At 40.8% G+C, this 19,403-nt stretch overlaps 1 long non-coding RNA gene across 1 annotated transcript; it reads right to left on the bottom strand.

Annotated features, from left to right (window-relative positions):
• Positions 1-341: 341 nt before the first annotated feature.
• LOC142803882 (uncharacterized) lies at positions 342-7,131 on the bottom strand. The gene is made up of 2 exons (XR_012894347.1): positions 5,145-7,131; positions 342-1,005 (listed from the first exon to the last, which is right to left on the bottom strand). It is a non-coding gene; the product is annotated as an uncharacterized LOC142803882 (long non-coding RNA).
• Between the last annotated feature and the right edge of the window lie 12,272 nt (positions 7,132-19,403).

Below are 19,403 nucleotides of genomic sequence, written 5' to 3'. Positions count from 1 at the left end.
TACGAATCCGTACATACGCAATTATTGGACTACGGAAAGCCGCATCATGCGGAAAGATGCGAACATCCGCAGCTTACGGAAAGCGCCATATCATGCGAAAAGATGCGGACATCCACAGCTTACCGAAAGCGCCATATCGTGCAGAAAGTTGCGGACATCCGCAGCTTACGGAAACTGCCATATCATGCTAAATTACCCGATAAGCAGCTTAGGGAAATTAGCATAATGCAGCAACTATGCAGCTATCTGCTGCATCTTGCAAAGATGAAATGGACATCCTAGATCTCGAGTAAAAGCAATTGGCCATTCACGTTGTTTGCAAAAGCAAGTACTGTGTAGAATTATATATGAATATTTCATTCTTAATATGTTGCATGAAGGTGAAATATGTTTGCTATCTGAAACAGCCTTGATGAGTAAACAAAGGCTTGAAAGAAACAAATGTGTTAAGAAGCTACTTAATGAGGGATTGAATCATCGGCATCTTTCTAATTGTCGTGATGCGGAAGCAAAATTACCTTTCAAATAAAATACATTACAAAACTACTAAATTAACATGCTAGCGATCATAAATGGTGGTTACATTGCAACACATTAATGCAGTGTTCTATGCAAGACCTAAAGAACTTATAAAGTTATTATTATCAATAGAGAAGCATTATTAAACACACCAGCCCTGCTACTATCAATATATTTTTTTATTTGTCTGTATGCTCCAGCTGAGAATGGTGACATTGCAGTGTTGATGGTACACAAATGAGGTGACTACACCATAATTTCACGAGCTCCACCTCAGCCACAGGATGGTGGCACAAAACACAATGTAACAGCAATTTTAGAGCGAAATGTTTAAACATAAATAATAATCATAGCACTGTGAAAGTGTGGCGCTGTGTTTGTATCATGAACGCCTTGTGGAGATCGGCAAAATGCTGCTTGAGGCTCCGGCACCACTGTAAATTTGGAAGGTCAATGCCATAGAACTTATGTGTCCTTCATAGGCACCTGGAAATGAAAATAATTGGCACAAATAATGTCAGAGACACATGTTAGCACATTAGTTCACATGCACAAAAAATATAACACACAGAATGAAACTGAAAATGTAAGGCACACAATCCTTCATGTTATGCATATGTGAATAGAAAGAATGAGTGTATAATTTAGTTCTGCCACATCAAAGAGAACAGCATGCTTATCACAGTGAAAATAACTAGGTTGTCATGCTTTTCAATGGTAGAGATAATCGATTAATATGTCCTTATGAAATTATGATTTGAATGCTTCCTGCACAGTAAAACTTTAGAGACTGCAAGTTAAAGCTCTCAATGTACATTTAATAGTGTGTGCATGTATATCTGCTGCCTTTATACTATACAGTTTGTGCACAAAATTGGCATCTTGAACAATTTTGAGAGTTAAACCTATAAAACTTATGAAGGTTAAAATCACCATGAAAGCAAGCAGAACAAGGCAGGTGCCATTAAATATCTGTGCAAGCCAGATAACTATAACCGAACTGCACACATATAGGGGAGCAAGAGTACCAGAAATTCGGCTGCTGACCCACAGGTCGCGGTATCAAATCCCGGCTCCATTTCCGATGGAGGCAGAAATGCTGTAGGCACGTGTGCCGATTTGGGTGTACGTTAAAGAACCCCAAGTGGTCGAACTTTCCAGTGCCCTTCACTACGGCCTCTCTCATAATCATATCGTGGTTTTCGGACGTGAAACCCCACATATAAATCAAGAATAACAGAAATAAACTGCCAACAGAAAAGTTGGGTGCATGTGCTATCTGTAAGTGCTTACACCTTACTACATGCAGCATGCTCATTTCATTTTAAATACCAATATTGAAAATAACTGCTCTATTAGGAATATAAAAGGTAAGGTAAAACTGAACGACCCTACAAAAAGTGACCCTATTATGACATCACGTTTTCTTATAACAAAATTGACTAAGACTCTGAAATATCATTATGCAAGAAAACATCCTCAAAAGAACAATCAAGTTTGAAGTCATATATTTTTAATATGGCTACTATGACTATAACCAAGAAATCGACCTCAACATGGCTAATGTTAGTTTTTAAGGCCTCTGTTCACTAGACAACGAAATATACCACAAAAAGCACAGCGTTCAGGCAAAGCACCACACAAAAAAAGAAAGCAGTCCTTTTTGTTATTATCTACAATGCCTTTAAAATGGTAGTTTTACCTCTACTTCCCACTTTTTATCGAAGTAACTGGTGTGAAACAAGTTAGCTGAAAATGCACTGTGCCTCCAAAACCTGTTGGTTGAATCTGAATTTTTAAAAAATGGTGAAGCTTGCACTAAATTAGGCTCCACAAGCCTTGGAACAGCGAGACTGCATGACTCTTAGGACTACTTTGGTTACTTGTGTTTTGTTTGTGGGCCTAAGCATAAAGACAAGGGCTTAACTGAATTGCTGCTAACAAACAAATGCTTTCGAAATTGCCCGAGCGTCAAAAGATGCTCAGACATTTGTTGTTTTTTGCACTGGGCTATTCTACACCAAACATACAAACCATACTGCCTGGCGACCATCACAGATGTATAGTTTAAAAAAATGATGGTAATTTACTCTTCTGAAAATAGCTATTTGCAGAAATGTTTTGAAGAGGAAAAAGTAGTGGTCACGTGGGTACCATCAGAATTTCGCAGAATGTCGTGCGGGTATTATTTGTGAGAAAATTTTTGAAGTACCGCTTTTTCTTGCCATATCAAATTTGATCTACATATTAAGTAAAGGTGCTTCTTAAAGTATTTGAAGCCGAGTAACATTAGTGCAATTTTTCTGCTACATAGGCTTTGAAGAATTCAGCCAAACTGTTTATCGTTTGCATTTCTTGTATGGCAATACTGCACTTTGTATGAATATTTGAGCCACAAATACTCACTGCACAGAAGTTATATTTCACGAAAAAAATAATGTTAGGTCCAGATTACAAATATCACTATATAATCGTTTTTGTCCACATTGAGATGCAACTTGAGCTGTGTGTTTGTCTAATTGAAAATTACTTTTATGTGTAAGTTGAAAGCAAATAAACAGTTCTTGTTATATAGCAAGTGTTATCATTACAATTTTTGTTTAAATGAGGAAAATGATTTTTGAAGTCTCCTATTGAGGGCCATGGAGAACTTCGGAATGGAAGCTGTCGTATATCAAATGCAGAAAACAGCCATCATAAGAAAACTTCAACAATTCATTTCTACTTTAAGACAAAGTGTAATCATATAACTTGCCATATTAAGAGAACTGCTTCCTTGCTTTTGATCTGCCAAAAAAATTGCACTAATATTACTGAGCTTCATGCACTACACACAATCACCTTTACTTAATACCTACACCAAATTTGGTGTAAAAGAGGCAGTATTTTTGAAACACTTTTTACTTTTCACAAACAACACCCAGACGACATCCTGGAAAGTCCAGAAGGCACCAACGTGGCCTAATATTTTGTTCTCTGCGATATATTTTAGCATTTTGCTGTTTTCAATACAGTAACCGAGCACAATATTTTTTTTTCAAAACACATTTAGTACGGTTGGCAAAATGGCTGGGATGTTTGATGTGTAATTGCTTCACTGCCAGCATTTATTCTTCCGAAGCTCAAGCTATCACCTCTCTGTTAGTGCCTCCCTCACATACAATGCCTGCATAGGAAAGAAAAAGAAAGGCAGGTCCGACAAAGTTTGCAAGGCAAGATATTTTCATGTTGGATAAATTCATTACCATAAACAGCAGCAAAACAGCATTCATTTTGAGTAGTCCAAGACACAAGCTATATACCAGCATACTAAGAGCCAAGCACAAACTTTTCATTTGAACATGTGTGGTGATAGACAGGAAGCACTTATTGCAAGACTGATCAGTCTGTAATTAACTGAATGAAGTACAATGCACTGTTCAATCCAACACCACATAGGCATCTTTGCTATAGCAAAGCCATGTGTCATTGATTCATGCATTAGATGGGACAATGCTAATGTAACAAAAAGGGTGAAAAAAGAAAACAAGGGAAAAAAAGAAGAAAAGGGGGGATGCAAAGTAGGAGCAGTGTAGCACTACTTTTACTTCATCCCCCTTTTCTTTCTTCTTTTTTCTTCTTTTCTATCATTTATCTTTTTTTGCTTCCCTTACCCCCAACCTCCGACAGGAGAACACTTTGTATCAGCGCAACCTAACTTGAAAAGAAGCAAGGGCTGCACTCTTCTGCGTTATAGGTTTTTTTTTTTTCAGACAAACATTTCCAGCAGGCACACACGCCTACACCAAAAGATGATGTCATTACTGACCTTATTTAAACTAACACGCCAAGGATGACAAGGTGACTTCTAAAAATTAGGTCCTTCTTTCGCAACATCGGCCAGCCTGTCTGAGGCACTTCCACTGTTCACCCTGATTACTAGATGTTTCCATCTGCCGACTCACATCTTCATTTTGGATAACACTAAGACGAGCTTACATTGATGAATACCCACGAAAGTTAAGTGATGTATCATGTATGAGATTAAGCAACTCCGTTAAAAAATTATTGATAGCTTGCTTCCAGGCTTTTTATACTGTAGCCTAAAACTTCGTAATGTCTTCTATGCACATGAACCAGATTGACAACGTAATGCACAACATGCTTAAGAATACTGCGAGGAACATGATAACAACAAAACGACCGGCCACCCAAATTTTTCGCTGTACATGTTTATAAAATGTTCATGTACACCCAAACGAGGTGCTTATGATACAAGCCGAAAAAACCTACAAGTAGGGCCTTGGAGCCTTCTGGAAGTAGACGTGTTGCATTTTTTCTGTGGAGGACTTTACACCCATAAGTGAGGAACAAAACTCCTATATAATGAAGAATGTTGGCAGCTATCAGTTATAGAAAAACCTAATGCAGCTAATCTTCCCCGACACATCTGTACATTTAGAGAGGTGACGTAGCTTCTGTGATTGTGGCAGTAACTCCAACAGGACCAGTGCGAAAATTGGCACTACTTGGCTAGACAAATGTCCAAACATGCCTGCCCGACTCCCTCTAGCCATCCCGGCTGAATCTGACACATGATTTCTTAACTGCTGGCTGGACAAAAACAAAACCACTGAAGCACTCACAATACACAGCGTGAAGTTCCTCTGGAGTGGTCAACTTCGTCTTCTGCGATGAAAGAGCAGCACAGTGTACTGATAAGGCACTCCTTGCAATGGCTTTCAATGCCACACAGTGACCATGATGTTCCTGTCGAAGAGAGCTTCCGGAGCTTGGAGGGTGCTTGCTCTTTTCTGGGGGCTGCTGCTGCTCCTCGTTTTCTGCTCAAGGTCAACCTGCACAAAGTTGTAGACGAGGCTTTAAGAGTTGTATATAATGATATGCAAATTTTCAAATTTTCGCTGAACACACATTTCCTCGTGGCACACTGAGCAATTTCTTATAAAACTTAAGGCCTCGCATATGCAAACATTTACAATCGATCCGAAGATGCACTCGACTCTAAAGGAGCAAGTTTGTTATGTAGTGTATATAACGAAAGGTCATTCAGCACAACCACAACTACAGTTGCACACGAAAACGACATTTTACACGATCCTGTTTATTTACATGGTCCATTTTATTTTATTTACACGGTCCATTTTACACGATCCTGTTTTACACGATCTGGTCTGCATGAACTCTTGAACCGGGCACCATATAGATTGAAAGACACACACAGAGTTTGAGACAAACCTAGTTTCCCGTGGAGCATCTTCTTGCACTATAACAACACATCTCAATTTAGTTAGTTGGTCAGAACGAGGTGAAAACAGCTCGCACTTGAAAAGCACGGGCAGAAGGAATGATGCCTGCACCCTGTGCTCCCTGTACATTCTCGTTGAGGGTGCAGTTTTCACCTTATCCTTATGCACTTTCGCATTTATAACATTGTTCGCTGCATAATCTTTGTGGCATTAAAGTGTGTGATACCGTCATGTGTATCCCATGTAATTTATAAAAATAGAATACAAAATAGCTTGATTCAAAAATAACAAAGTGCATCCAGTGCCATGTCCTGTAGCCATTCTTTAGGCTAGTGGCAGAATGATTTATTCTTCAAAACATATCTTACTTGTAACCACTACAAGAGCTAACTCGTGCACTGGCAGATTCTGTTTGCCTCTTCAGATTATAAGGTACCTTTTTTACACCAGAAAGTCTTCAAGAAGAATAGAAGTGTTGTAATTGTGAAGAAAGAAAAGAAGAAGGAAAAAAAGATAACCTGCCCTGTACAGGGACCGAGCCTGCGAACTTCGAATAACATGTCCGATGCTCTATCAACTGAGCTACCATGGCGGCTATCCCTCTTCCATTTTGTACGGTATATATGTGCATTTATACATGGAAGAGTAAGTCAGCGCTGCTTGTTACCATTATGGCGAGTGTGGGACACCTTTTTTTTGCCTACTGGCAATTACATTACGATTGCAATTACGTTACGATTACTTCCAATATCCCTATACTTCTTTGGCAGCATTATGCATCTGTCAGTTCTCAGAAAATCTGCTAGTCACAGGAGGTGGCAATGGTTCACCCTCCCACCTAAATGCATGTACTTGAACACATGCACAACTGATCAAAAAAAAACAAGTCACACACCGCTAAGATTACTGAGATTCACTGTTTCAGATTCATGAGTAAAGGAAAGAACTATAAATTTAAGGGTTTGTTGTCTTTGTTGAACACATTATAATGAGAACTAGTAGAAAATGATGCCAAACAAGCTCTAGGAGATGTTATCAAAAGTAACTTTAACAAAATTATGAAAAGAAAAGTGAACAAAAATGTAACTTGGCAACGTTTCTTGACAATTGAATTGACATTACGTTTTATAACATCCCTATATTTTACTGGGTAATGTTGTCGGGTAATTCTCATTATTAGAGTGGTGAGTAGGCTGACAAAGAAAGCATATGGCATTGATACTTCTTTTGAACACCTAATAGTTTGAGGACCTTAAAAGAGCGGAAGCTATTTTGAGTAGACCAGAATATTTAGTTGGAGCGAAAAAAAAACGTACACACATTTTTACCAGGCTTTTTAACACATTTTGAGACATAAAAGTGTATGCTGCCAGTAACGTTAAGTACCATTACTTTTGTCACATTATTCACTGTAGCAGGTGTAGTTAGAGTGGTGATAGTGAAGGATTAATCAAGCACGCCGCCAACTGTGTTCACATCAATGGTCGCGTATTTTAAAAATAAACCTGCTGTATAATAAAAAAAAGTTTAGAGCATTTATGTTTTTATCGAAATCAAGTTAAACCGACTGGGTAAGCAAACCATTTGCATAAAATCAAAAGGCATAAAGTGATTCATGTATTATAACTATGTGAACAATTTCAGCAACGCAGAGCAAAGTTACAACAGTTCCATTAAAAACCCCTCTCATTATAACATGCATGAAAAGCACCACACCAGGATATTTTATAGTGCATGTAATATCGAGACTACTAGACTGTCTATTGACCTTTCAGAAGAAGGGTATCTCCTTCACGTTCAAGGGGCAACCACTTAGCCTTTTCCTGAGCTTTTCTGTGAATATTTCCTGAATTTCATATATCATTAGGATTGATTTAGAGTGAACAGATTTTGCTTACGCATTGAAACCTAGTTCTGTATGTAACTGCAATTATGGGTGCCAAACCACCTCCAATTAATTTTTAACATTTAACTCATTTTGTAACTGCAGCAGCACAACTAGCTGTCGGTGCCCAAAAAGTAGCTAGAAACAATACCTTTACCTCTTTGGGCCTTTCGGAAGTGTTCAGCTTCTCAGTGCTCACCTTACAACATTTTTTTTAAATACGTGTTTGTGTGCCCACTACTCTTGCTCCTTGTACAGTGAGGAGGAGCACATGGCAAGAAGAGACAAGAAAGAAGCATTGCGAAAAAAAGCGAAATAAGCGAGGACCTCTTTTGTATCGTACAATGTGTGTAACATTACTATTGCGAAAACATATAGACAAATTATCACGGCTATGCATCCATTGTAGAGTCATACACAGCTGCAACACCACGACTAAATTTCAACCTTGTGTTGGTTTAGTATCCCTTTATAGACGCAAGCTAATGATATCTGCATTTGTTTGGCACACATTAAGATGCAGCGAAATGTGATATGGTAATCTCATTTAGAATGCACGTCATGTGGCTTCATTGTATATGTGGCCACAAGTAACTCTGGTTGCAAAGCAATATGGCATAGCCTAAACAGACGTCACCGACCACTCCAATCTGAACTTGCCTTTGCTACTTGCCCATTATCATCCCAGCAAAAAATGAATAATTGAATCTGCTACAGGTATGTGCTAGCTTATGCTAAGGACCAAGTATGAAGGGTGTTTTGTCATTATTGAGATCAGTTATTTGTTCAAGAACACTTGCTGTCAAACACAAATACATTGCTGTCGAAGCATCAAGACTCAAATATAAAGCAAAAAGAAGTGTCTCTTTAAAAATTACAGGCCACAAGGTGCAAGATAAATATTTGATATACTTGGGATGTAAGGCACGCACAAGAGGTGCTGCCATATTATACTTTTTCTTGTGTTGAAACCTGCTTGCTTTACTCACCCAACACATCTGTAACGATGCCGTGAAAACACCAAAGAGCTGATGCAGCAAGGTTGAACACATGTCCAGGGATTCCACCATTCCTAAGCAGCCCTACAGCCTCCACAGTCCTGCAACCATTTGTAAGAAAAATATAGTTCTACCCACAGTTCTTGGTTTACAGACACACATGCAAGACGCATAACCACTCTATAGGAAGTTTGCATGATAATGTGCTGGGTAGCAAAACGGATGCCAATATCAAGTATCCCGGCCTGCCGCTTCTTTCTTTCCGTTCTTAATTAATCAATCCATGGTTAATAAATGTTCCCCCAATGAAGTGTACTGGCAGTCCGGTGAAGAATTGCAATGTATTTCAAACACAGTCCAATTCATGGCAAGTAAGCATCCAATAGCGTTTTGTCAGCTGTTCAAGAAAAGAGCATGAAGTTTAGCTAAAACCCATGTTTTTTATAAACACCATTCAATTTGATATAAAAGTTGTGAGCATTATGTGAAGGAACACGGATTAATGTTTAATCAATGATTTCTTATAATGTACTGACATGAATGCAACTAACTGAATATGAAACGATAATTTTTGCTTGAGAATTTAGTGTTATGAACACTATCGCACTTGCCAGCTGCATCTTGTCCAAAACAGCAGCAAGATAGGCTAGTTTCTGTAGGTGAGCAGTAATGAGCAGTGCAAAGTTCCAACAAGAAACACCAGTAACAACAGTATGGAGCAAGCACAGACTGCCAACTGTATAATTTATTGCACAAAAGTTCGCCTGAATATCAGTCAGACAACTCGTGCAAATGAAGGTCCAGTTGGGAATGAACAAGTTACGAAATCAACAATGCCTGCTTTCACTAACAGGACCCTCATTCACATAAAGTATGCAGCGATAGGCCCCTACCGAGGTACGTCACAGCATGATGTCACTGGCACATGTAAAAGGTGTGGCTGGAAAAACACTCCCGCTGGTGGCTCAGCCCGGTACAGTCGTGCGGTGTTTGGGGCAAGTTTTAATTTTTCAAAGCTTACACTTCACGTTACAATGTCGACATTAGCTGTAGTATGTGTCAGCAAACATCTAGCTGTGTGGTAAAATATTTGCCACGCTGTCTGTTTATCTTGAAGAAGTGAACACACGTGGTGGCTTGTGCGAGGAACAGTGGCATAGTCTTCAAAAATGTGCACTGTTGATTGCGGCATTTAGTGTGCATTGAAAGGTATTGAGAATATTGGTTCAACTGAGAATATTGTGTGTGGTGTGTGCAGTGTCAATAACAATGTGTCTTGTTTGCAAAGACGTTAGCACTCATGGCAAGGACCGGTCGATGAAAAAACTTGATTCGACATTTTAGTCAAGGTAAATATGCACTTGACGCGACCATCTGCGAGTGGGTACATCTCGATGTTTGCGCTATGTGCAGAAAAAAATTGCATGGTCACCGGGCTAGAAGATACCATTTGCTGAAGCTGCATGTATGAATCGCCCCGACGAGTACGCAAGCCCAATAAAGGTATAACTCGTTTTATCGAAGGCCTCATATGTCTTCATGTAATAAGCAGAGATTCTTGTTTCACATATACTCAGTACCTTTACCGCTCGATATTCATGAAGTGACAATGCAAACAACAAGTTTGTGTGTTAGGTCCTAAGGGAGCAATGTAAATATGCAAATAAGTTGTAGGTGTCAGATGCAGCGATGTAACTGTGCAAAAGATTACGTATATATTAGGCTACAGGTTTAGAATCGCATACATCTCAGTGGTCTATCAGGAACGTCACAAACAACTTCCTTGCCAACCAGCCCTTGCACAGAGGGAGGGAATGGCTGGCACGGCGCTCGAAGTGACGTCACACTATTTGCAAACATAGAGAAGTTTCTTACTTGGGCAACATTTTGCACAATATATTTTCTAGATGCACGACTGTACTCGTCCACATTAATCATACTGATGTCTTTTGTTGTTACTTTGTGCTGTGAATTACTAGGCATTTAGTCACCATGATCTTTAAAAGCTAATTTCAGTGTTCTCTCTCATATTGCTGACAACTGTGTTGTTGCATAAATTAGGCAAAAAAGCAACACAGAAAGGCTGTCACAATAAATACACCAACATGGGTATTCTCCTGCAAACAAAAGTCGGCATTCGTCCTGTCATTACCCGTCTTCCTTCTCTCTTTGCCTTGTTTGTGCTGAAACAGCCAAACACCTGATGAGTTAGATGAGAAATATTAACGCATCAAAACTATAAGTGCTTGCATCAGCAACTACACAACAGCGTGATAACCGCACCCCTGCCACACAGCAGCGAAACATATTTTGAACATGCTGGCAGTGTATTATTTTATAAAAAGCAACTCTGGCAGATTACAAAATCTCACATTGTGCATGCAAGTTTTCTTCAAAGTCAGGCGTACAATGTAGGTGCTGGCCGGTACATTATTAGTTACAAGCTAAAGCGTCTTACAGGTACATATGCAAATTGCACGAACACCTCTCTCTCTACACTAGGCACACACATTATATCTTTTAACAAGCACACACCACTGTTTAGGGGCATAATAACGCTCTACCGTGAACGTATGCTAATCAACCCACTTAGGCGGTTGGCTAGGTGAATAGAGCCAAGTTACGAATTGTATCGCCCGCGAACGTAAACAAAATGCTGCTTTCCATCAAATGGCACTGCAGGCTTCGTTTAATCAACAACGTAGCAAGCGCCGTGTGCGTCTTCCTCACTACACTGCACATATGAAAAAATCGATCACCATACACATGCATGTTGCCGCAGTTGTCTCGAATGAGCTCCAGTAAGGCCGCGCCGATGCGCCATGGCTCTGCTAGCGTTAGCGTTGTCAAAGAGAATCGGCAACCGCACTCGCAAAGGCGCGTAAGGTTGCCGTTTCACGACGCCTCGTTCGAGTGCAGCAACACACACTTGCACTGAGTGGCATATTTGGTCTACATAAAAAAGTGTCCCCCTTACCTTTAGTTTCTTTCACACTGTCCTGAGGGAAGCAACCACAGGCGTCAGCCGTCACCTCGGAGTCCTTCGAGCGCCCGCCCAACCCGCCGATTCCTTGGACGACTCGCACCTGTTCCACACTCGAACAACCGCGGGAATAGGGCGCAATCTTAGCACATCACACGAACGAGGAACGGCGCTTCCTTGCGTAAATTTAACATTTCGTGCTCTCGTGTGTAGCAGCGCGAACACAGGAGAGAGCTACCCACGGAGACAAAGACAAACAACATGTGGCTTTAGCTGTGAATGGATTTGACTTGGATATCTGTGTGAGGAAAAAAAAACATCTGTCGCTGCTATAAACTGAAAAAAAATGTATGTTATCTAGCAAAATGATTTTAAAAGTGATAAACTGTTATTCAAAAAACAAGTTACAACTTATGAATATTTTCGCAGGTTTTTGTTTTGTTTTTGTTCTAGCAGACGACAGCCTCCTACTGCGTCTACGACAGACGTAGGTTTCACGTTCGGTGCGTGTCGCCGACGCAAAGCTCTACAGTAGTGATATCAGAGTTATCAATTCTCAATGAATAATAGGATGGCTACAAAGCAGTAACATTTTGACATAGTGCCGTACGCACTCTTTCAAGGTATGACATTTCTTTGCTCTGAAGCAAATCGAAGCAAGCGGGCCAGCACAATGAGCTGATGTCGCCACTACGCGAGGCATGGTCGTGCGCAATAACGTCGCGCCCCGCGCTCGATTTGTCATCAAGCGATAGAGCTACTAAGTGGAATACAGCTAGATACAGGGATTAATGGCGTATCACTCTAATTCCCTGTGGTGGCCGACTCAATCGCAAGAGAGCCCCGGGAAACAACCTTCAACTGCTCAAGCTTGTGTGTGGGTGTAAAAATACTTGTTTTCATCCGCGGCGGGGCAGCAATCTATAGTTGAAAGACATGCGAAAAGCATGTGACGTATATACAATCCCAAAACATTTGCACACAACAATAGATACGATCGCATATCATACATAAATATGCCAACACATAGCGTGTGAAGAGCAAATTTATATACATAACTTAACCCCTCCGCTACCCTCAGCGCGAATAGCTTAGCAAGCTAACGCACTCGATTCACGTGCACGAGCACAACTAAGTAGCGCAGGTTCGAGTCCCGCCAAATTTAATTTTTTTTTCAACTTTTTTATTGTACTGCTATCTTTTCTAATGCCTTAGGTTATAAAACAAAATAAAAGCAATATTGCGTTCAAGTACGTATGTGGGACTGTGTTTTTTGCGCAACAGTTATTAGTATTTTTATTTTCATTATTAATTTTTTTTATTTATTTCATAATATAACAAAATTAAGGACTAAGGGGAATAATGGGTCTGCTTGATTGTGAAAGAACTCGAGAAGTGAGAAAACTCAAACGAAAAAATTTATTTGAGAAAAAACTGAGCATTTCACAGCCGTACCAGTTTCTTCAAGGGTAGGCCCTAGGTATGCGCGAGACTTGCTATATGACTCCTCTCAAGCTGTGGCAGTTGAGGGAAGGCAATATCACCGAGAAGCAGTTCAAAAATATATTTTGGTTGATGTTTTTTGATTCCTCTAAAATAAGGGCTGCATAATTGTGATCGAGCCAAACCAAGAATTGCGAGCACAAAGTCATCAGACAGAAAATAAATAATGTTGATTGTTTGAAAAATTGCTCTTAATAAAAGGAAGAGTTATGGAGTGCTACGTAGCTTAACTCGGAGTAGGAATTTTATATATACATATAGATAGTTTAAAATGGACAATGTTGCACACACAGACATTGGTTAAATTTCTTTGCAGCACAGTTGAAGCATCTATGTAGAACTGAAGCATCAAGAGAAGCTCATGCGTCCTCACTTTATTGCGCTTTACATAGCTTGTATGCGTCCATGCAGCCATGATATGATATAATTTAAAGCATTTGTTTAACCTATAATCTTCTTATTCATTAAAGCTGGCCCATAAGTTGTGTCTTATGTAGCACTACAATTGAAGCGTAATCTGCATGGTGGTCTGAAACAATGCTTTTGAACATCTCAAAAGGACCCAGCTCTATACACGACCATCCGTGCATCAATGATAAGCACCATTATGTGTTTGTACATATCAGTTGTGCTCTCATACTTAATTATTTTTCTGACCACTCCCTCTGCCCCTACCTCGTTTCTGTCGTGAAGCTGTGGCAAGTTGTGTATAGCTGTATCTATATTGTAGGAGCATATATACTATCAATAAAAAATTATTTTTAGGCTACATGCAATTAGTTTTCATAGATTTTCATTTCTTTTGTCGGTGCTCAGGAGAGCTAAGCTCATGGTCGATATTGTAAAATGACATTTCTCTTTGCCAATGTTAATGAGAACAGTTTCATTAATATTGACAAGTTCATTCACATTGAATTTAGTTCTCATTATTATTGTTTCTACCAAAAAACGAGCCCTTGAAGTTATGCTTTGCTTGCTTAATTTGTTTTCGTGTGACAGCATGCAAGTAAAATGACAGTTATTGTCATTCCTTGTGAATGACACATTTTCCGTGTGACAGACTTTAGCACCTGGTCATCTGCAGAAGTTGTATTCATTCTGGAAAAGGGTGAACAGTGGTGACTGACAACACAGACTAGCCTGCATTATTCTTTTGTACTATATATGTCACTGTGCATTCATTTATAACTTTATAGAGCTCGGATTTCCTGCTGAAAATGTGACAACAACTGCACAGTTTCCACATTTTTTCAACAATCCACATTCCTTTCATACACTATTGCACATTTTCGTAAGCACCTTACAAAATTTGTATATTTCCGTAAGACCTTACATTCTGTATTTTCCTTATGAAAGCTTCTGTACACTCAATACACTTTCCTTATCCTCCCATATCTTCCATAATGAACTCTCCGTATGCCCCATAAGTCTCCTTATCTTTCCATATTTTCCATAAAACTCACTCCATCCACGCCATAAAACTTCCTTATCCTTCCATATACTCCATAAAAAGCATTCCATATATGCCATACATTTTCCTTATCTTTCTGTATACTCCATAAAAAGCTTTCCGTATACGCCATACAATTTCCTTATCCTTATATATACTCCATAAGAAGCTTTCCGTAAATGCCATACAAATTCCGTATATTTCCATAAAACTCCATTAGTTTTCCGTATGTAGCATAAGGAAATGTTACGGAGTCCATATATTTTCCGTAAGATTTCATACGGAACTTTTCAGTAGGGCAGGCCGCAAAATTCGAATACCAGTGCCCGCTTTCCAGTGAGCATGATTGTTGCTGAGGTACAGGTGAATCGCAGCTTCGCCCTACTTCGTATTCTTTACAGTCGTCTCGTCAACGCTGGCTGTGCCACCTTTTCTCAACACCATTTCATTTAAATAACCAATTTATGTTGTGGCCGTTGCTCTGTATATACAAACTGTCAAACACCTGTGACACATGCCAGAATATCGCGGCCCTTGCTATGCGGTTATGTGCCACGCGTGTAAGTAACAAAAGAATTTAACGGCATCCGCAAGAACACTTTCAATTTATTCATATCGTGACTCGATGGACACCATTGTCACATCTTCTTATCCTCCCATGCTGTAGCTTTTGTGTACCCCAAGGTTTGGATGCAATCACGAGAGCTCCCAGGCGCAGTTAGACAGACAGACAGACAGACAGACAGACAGACAGACAAACAGACAGATAGATAGATAGATAGATAGATAGATAGATAGATAGATAGATAGATAGCCATGCAGGCAGACAGGCAGATAGCTAAATAGATAGATAAATAGATCGATTGATCGATCGATCGATCGATCGATCGATCGATAGATAGATAGATAGATAGATAGATAGATAGATAGATAGATAGAAGCCCTTGAAGTTTTCGCAGGGTGCAAGAAAATTTTTTCGCATTTAATGTCGGGAAGGTAGAATCTTGGGCACGTTACTCGAGAATGGCTACGTCGGCATTGGTGTGCCCTCAAAATAACTCCATGTTTACGGCGCTCTCCAAGCGGATCTCAAAGAAAAGTCTGCCAGAAGCGCATGATTGAGACCTGCTCCCACAAGAGGCGCAACCAATTCTGTTCACAATAATTCCAACTGCTCTTAGAACATCACTCATTTCCCATGCCACTAAAAATTATCACCTTCACCAGCCTTACCGGTAAAGACGCCTACATCGTTGTATTGATTGGCGCAAAAATGCACCCGAATAAACGTTTGCAGCAGTGTGTAAGCTCGCGCTTTTTTTTCTGTTCTAGTGAACTATGGTTCCAACAGCTTGGCTCCAAGTAATTATAATGAGATGAGAAAGTTTGGCGCGTGGATGATGCTCACGACAATGAATATAACAAGATGCAACTACTTACGACAGATTTATGCGACTTTCGCAAACACAGCGCTCTTTGAGTATATTCTTTGCTGAACTCCTCTGTCCAATAACGAGGCTTTATGTTCTTTATATCAAATGCATGCATAAACTCGTGCCCGATCACCTGCAGTAAGAAAGAGGAAGTGTCAACGAAGAGTACTACTGGTATATTTTGCGCACTCTGCCGATCGGTGATACGTGGAGTAGCCAACTAGCACGAAGCTACAATGTACTGTAAGACTTGGCGCGAGGTGTTGTGAAGAGAACGAACACATTTAATCTCAGTGCTAGTGAACATCACGCCGCAAAGCTGGCGTGATGTTCACTACTAATTGACTACAGCCTAACACAATAATCTTAGCTAATATATGTCTTTATTCGAACGTAGTAGCTTCAACAGTAGTCTTTCGAACGTACTTGGAACGTAGTAGTCTTTATTCGAACGTAGCAGCTTTGAGGACGCCAGCTGCCACCTAATACCAATCGCACACTGAGTCCGCCGAGCTGTTGCAAACGCGGAAGTCTGCTTTTCAACGCAGAAGTCAGAATCGTTACGCAGGGACGTATGCCCCAGCGGACTGACGCCCCTTCAACAAGGGAAGAACTTTGGCTCATTCCTAAGTGATGCTGTAAAGCTTGAACTATAAGTGCCGAAGTCGCATACAATCAATATCTAACGTTTGTTGCATGGTTTTTGAGCACACAGGCAACACAAAACAGCTGCAGCTCACATACCCAACACTTCTTATACGTGGGCAACATCACTGAACAACTAGCAAGCAGCCGCCAGTGCTCAGCCAACATTATTCAAAGTAGCTCTTAATTTGCTCTCACTACATTCAGCAATAACAGAGAGCCCACAAATAAAAAAATCAGACACCACTAGACAGTGATCAGTTCCCGTGACGCCTTCACCACCACTAGCCAAAATCAGCTCACATTAGTTTACTTCAACGAGTAGCTATCGAATACTACACTGCAGTAGCATCATAACGTGCCCCACCGCGGTTGTCTAGCGGCTTTGATACTCGGATGCTGACGCGCAGGTGGCGGGATCAAACCGCGGCTGCAGTGGCTGCATTTCCGATGAAAGCAAAAATGCTGTAGGCCCGTATTCTCAGTTTGGGTGCACGTTAAAGAACCCAAGGTGGTCGAAATTTTCGGAGACCTCCACTATGTGTCTCGCATGAGCATATGGGAGTTAGGGAGGTTAAACGCCACAAATCTGTCTATCTAACATCAGCTGACACCTAGCCGAAATTAGTTAGTCCTGTCACTAGAAAACACTAAATTTCAGACTCTTGACGTTGTTCAGGGCAAGCCCGTGCTTGAACAGGACCAGCAAATAGTTATCCACCAGTTCTCAGCCAACACTATTAAAAAAAGTCCTAATTTGAACACACTATTCCGAACTACCTGGGATCACACAAATGCAAGCACCAGGTGCCACTAGACAGTGCTCAGTTCTCACGACGAATTCAGCATTCACAAGAACACGGCACTGCTAGCCGAAATATGCTCACAGAGTTTACTTCAGGGAGCAGCTAGACAATAATAAAGTGCAGTACGGAATACTTGCTAGTTCAGAGCAAAACAAAAGTGGCATTCTGAATTGTTGCACAACAGTAACAAAAACTCACCGAGCAGCCCTTGTTTTATGCGGCCAAATGCGTTACGCATGATGCCACGTATACCATTTACTAGAGATAAAGGTCGAAAATCAAGGGCTTGTTTTTATTTGCTACGTTATCTACCATCCACACTTTATGGCACCTGACACGCACCCCTGTGGGCCATACTTACACCCGCGAAATGTACTTTCGCTCAAGGTCCTTACCATGGTCCACGCCATGCAGTCATTTTCCTCCCTCCCTTCTCTCCCCGAGTACACGATTTACTCTGACTCTCCGCCGCCATCCGTCACATACAGAACAACACGTTGCCCCCTGCTCTTCAACAGGAGGTGTAGCGAGCAGCCTCTGCTCTTCAATCCTCCACTGTCTTCCTCCGCGGGGTTCCTGGGCCTTCAGGTATTAACGGCAATGAGCTAGATCATCAGCTTGCCCGCGATATATTGCACCGGGCACCGTTCATTCCCTGGCCCACACCTTCGGAACACAGTGAGAGTTCCGCGAATAACGATGAGCAGATCTCCTTGCGTCACACTATCAAGGAGGTATATCTCCAGCTCCGGCTCAACAAGCGTCGTTACCCTCCCCCTCATTTATCACTCACTGCGCTCGAGGCTCGCACTCTATGGCACATCCAAATTAACTGCCTGATAACCCTCTCTCGCCTTTTCCTTTATAAATATAGGTCTAACCCCTGCTGTCCTATTTGCCTCTCTCCATACGCTGACCTGTCACACTGCCTGTTTTACTGCCCAACTGCTAAGCAATCTAGCTATTATCCTCTCCCTTCCCTTTCAATCACCTCCTGGCTCGACTGGATCGGCGCCGAAAGCGAAGAAGAACAGCGTCGACTGGTCGCACAGGCGGTCAAAATGCTCGGCCTGTGAATTGTGGCTGAATAAAACTCTATTACTCCTTCTACTTGTTTGTTAGACACAGTAATAGAGATAATTAACAGTATTTGATACGAAGAAAAATAGAAGATGGTATTTGTAGTAAGCGTAATGTAAATATGAAAAGTGAAAAAGAACTTCACCTGCCGCTGGCAGTGACCCAACCTGTTACTTTCCAACACCATGTCTGATGCTCTATAAACCCAGACAGAGTGGTGGTCATCTCCCCATTCACTTTGAGGGTTATATATTTGTGAGTGAAAACTTGAGAGATGTAGTCAGCACCATAAATAGCCATGAGAACGAGCGAAGTTTCTGTTCAATTGGCGGCACGTATAATAGAAGATTTTATTACATTGAGGTCAGCTGCTAGCTCGTAATAAGACATACTATGCATTGCTCAGGTGCCAGCTCATAGTAATATCTCGTTCCGCGTGACGCATAACGGGCACAAACAGATTCTTCCGCACTCGTTTTGGCTACTCGCTACGCTGACTAACTCTCACAGGATTAGATGCACGTATATATTTTACCTAATATGGAGAAAGGAGGGGTGACCACCGCTGTAGTTCAGTAGGTCGCTGGCTTGCTCCCTGCCATTGGAAAGCTATCTTTTCATCCAGTTTTTATTTTTATAATGTACAGTACAATTATAGCTAGTAACAATCCCTAGACTTTTGTTGCATTATTATCTGTCAGTTGTCTTTTGTGTATCATAAGTAGTGGGTGTGAGATAAAGCCAGCGCGATTACGCCTTATCATTTGTTCTATTCATGACATGCCTGTCATTCATGTAATGCTCTCTTCTTTGGCTCCACATATATGTGATTCATGCATCCACAATGAAGATCCT

This window comes from Rhipicephalus microplus, chromosome 3 (genome assembly GCF_043290135.1).
Source record: "Rhipicephalus microplus isolate Deutch F79 chromosome 3, USDA_Rmic, whole genome shotgun sequence".
Classification (NCBI taxonomy): domain Eukaryota; kingdom Metazoa; phylum Arthropoda; class Arachnida; order Ixodida; family Ixodidae; genus Rhipicephalus; species Rhipicephalus microplus.
The sequence above is the reverse complement of the archived record's forward strand: the minus strand, read 5'-3'. Positions and strand labels throughout refer to the sequence as shown.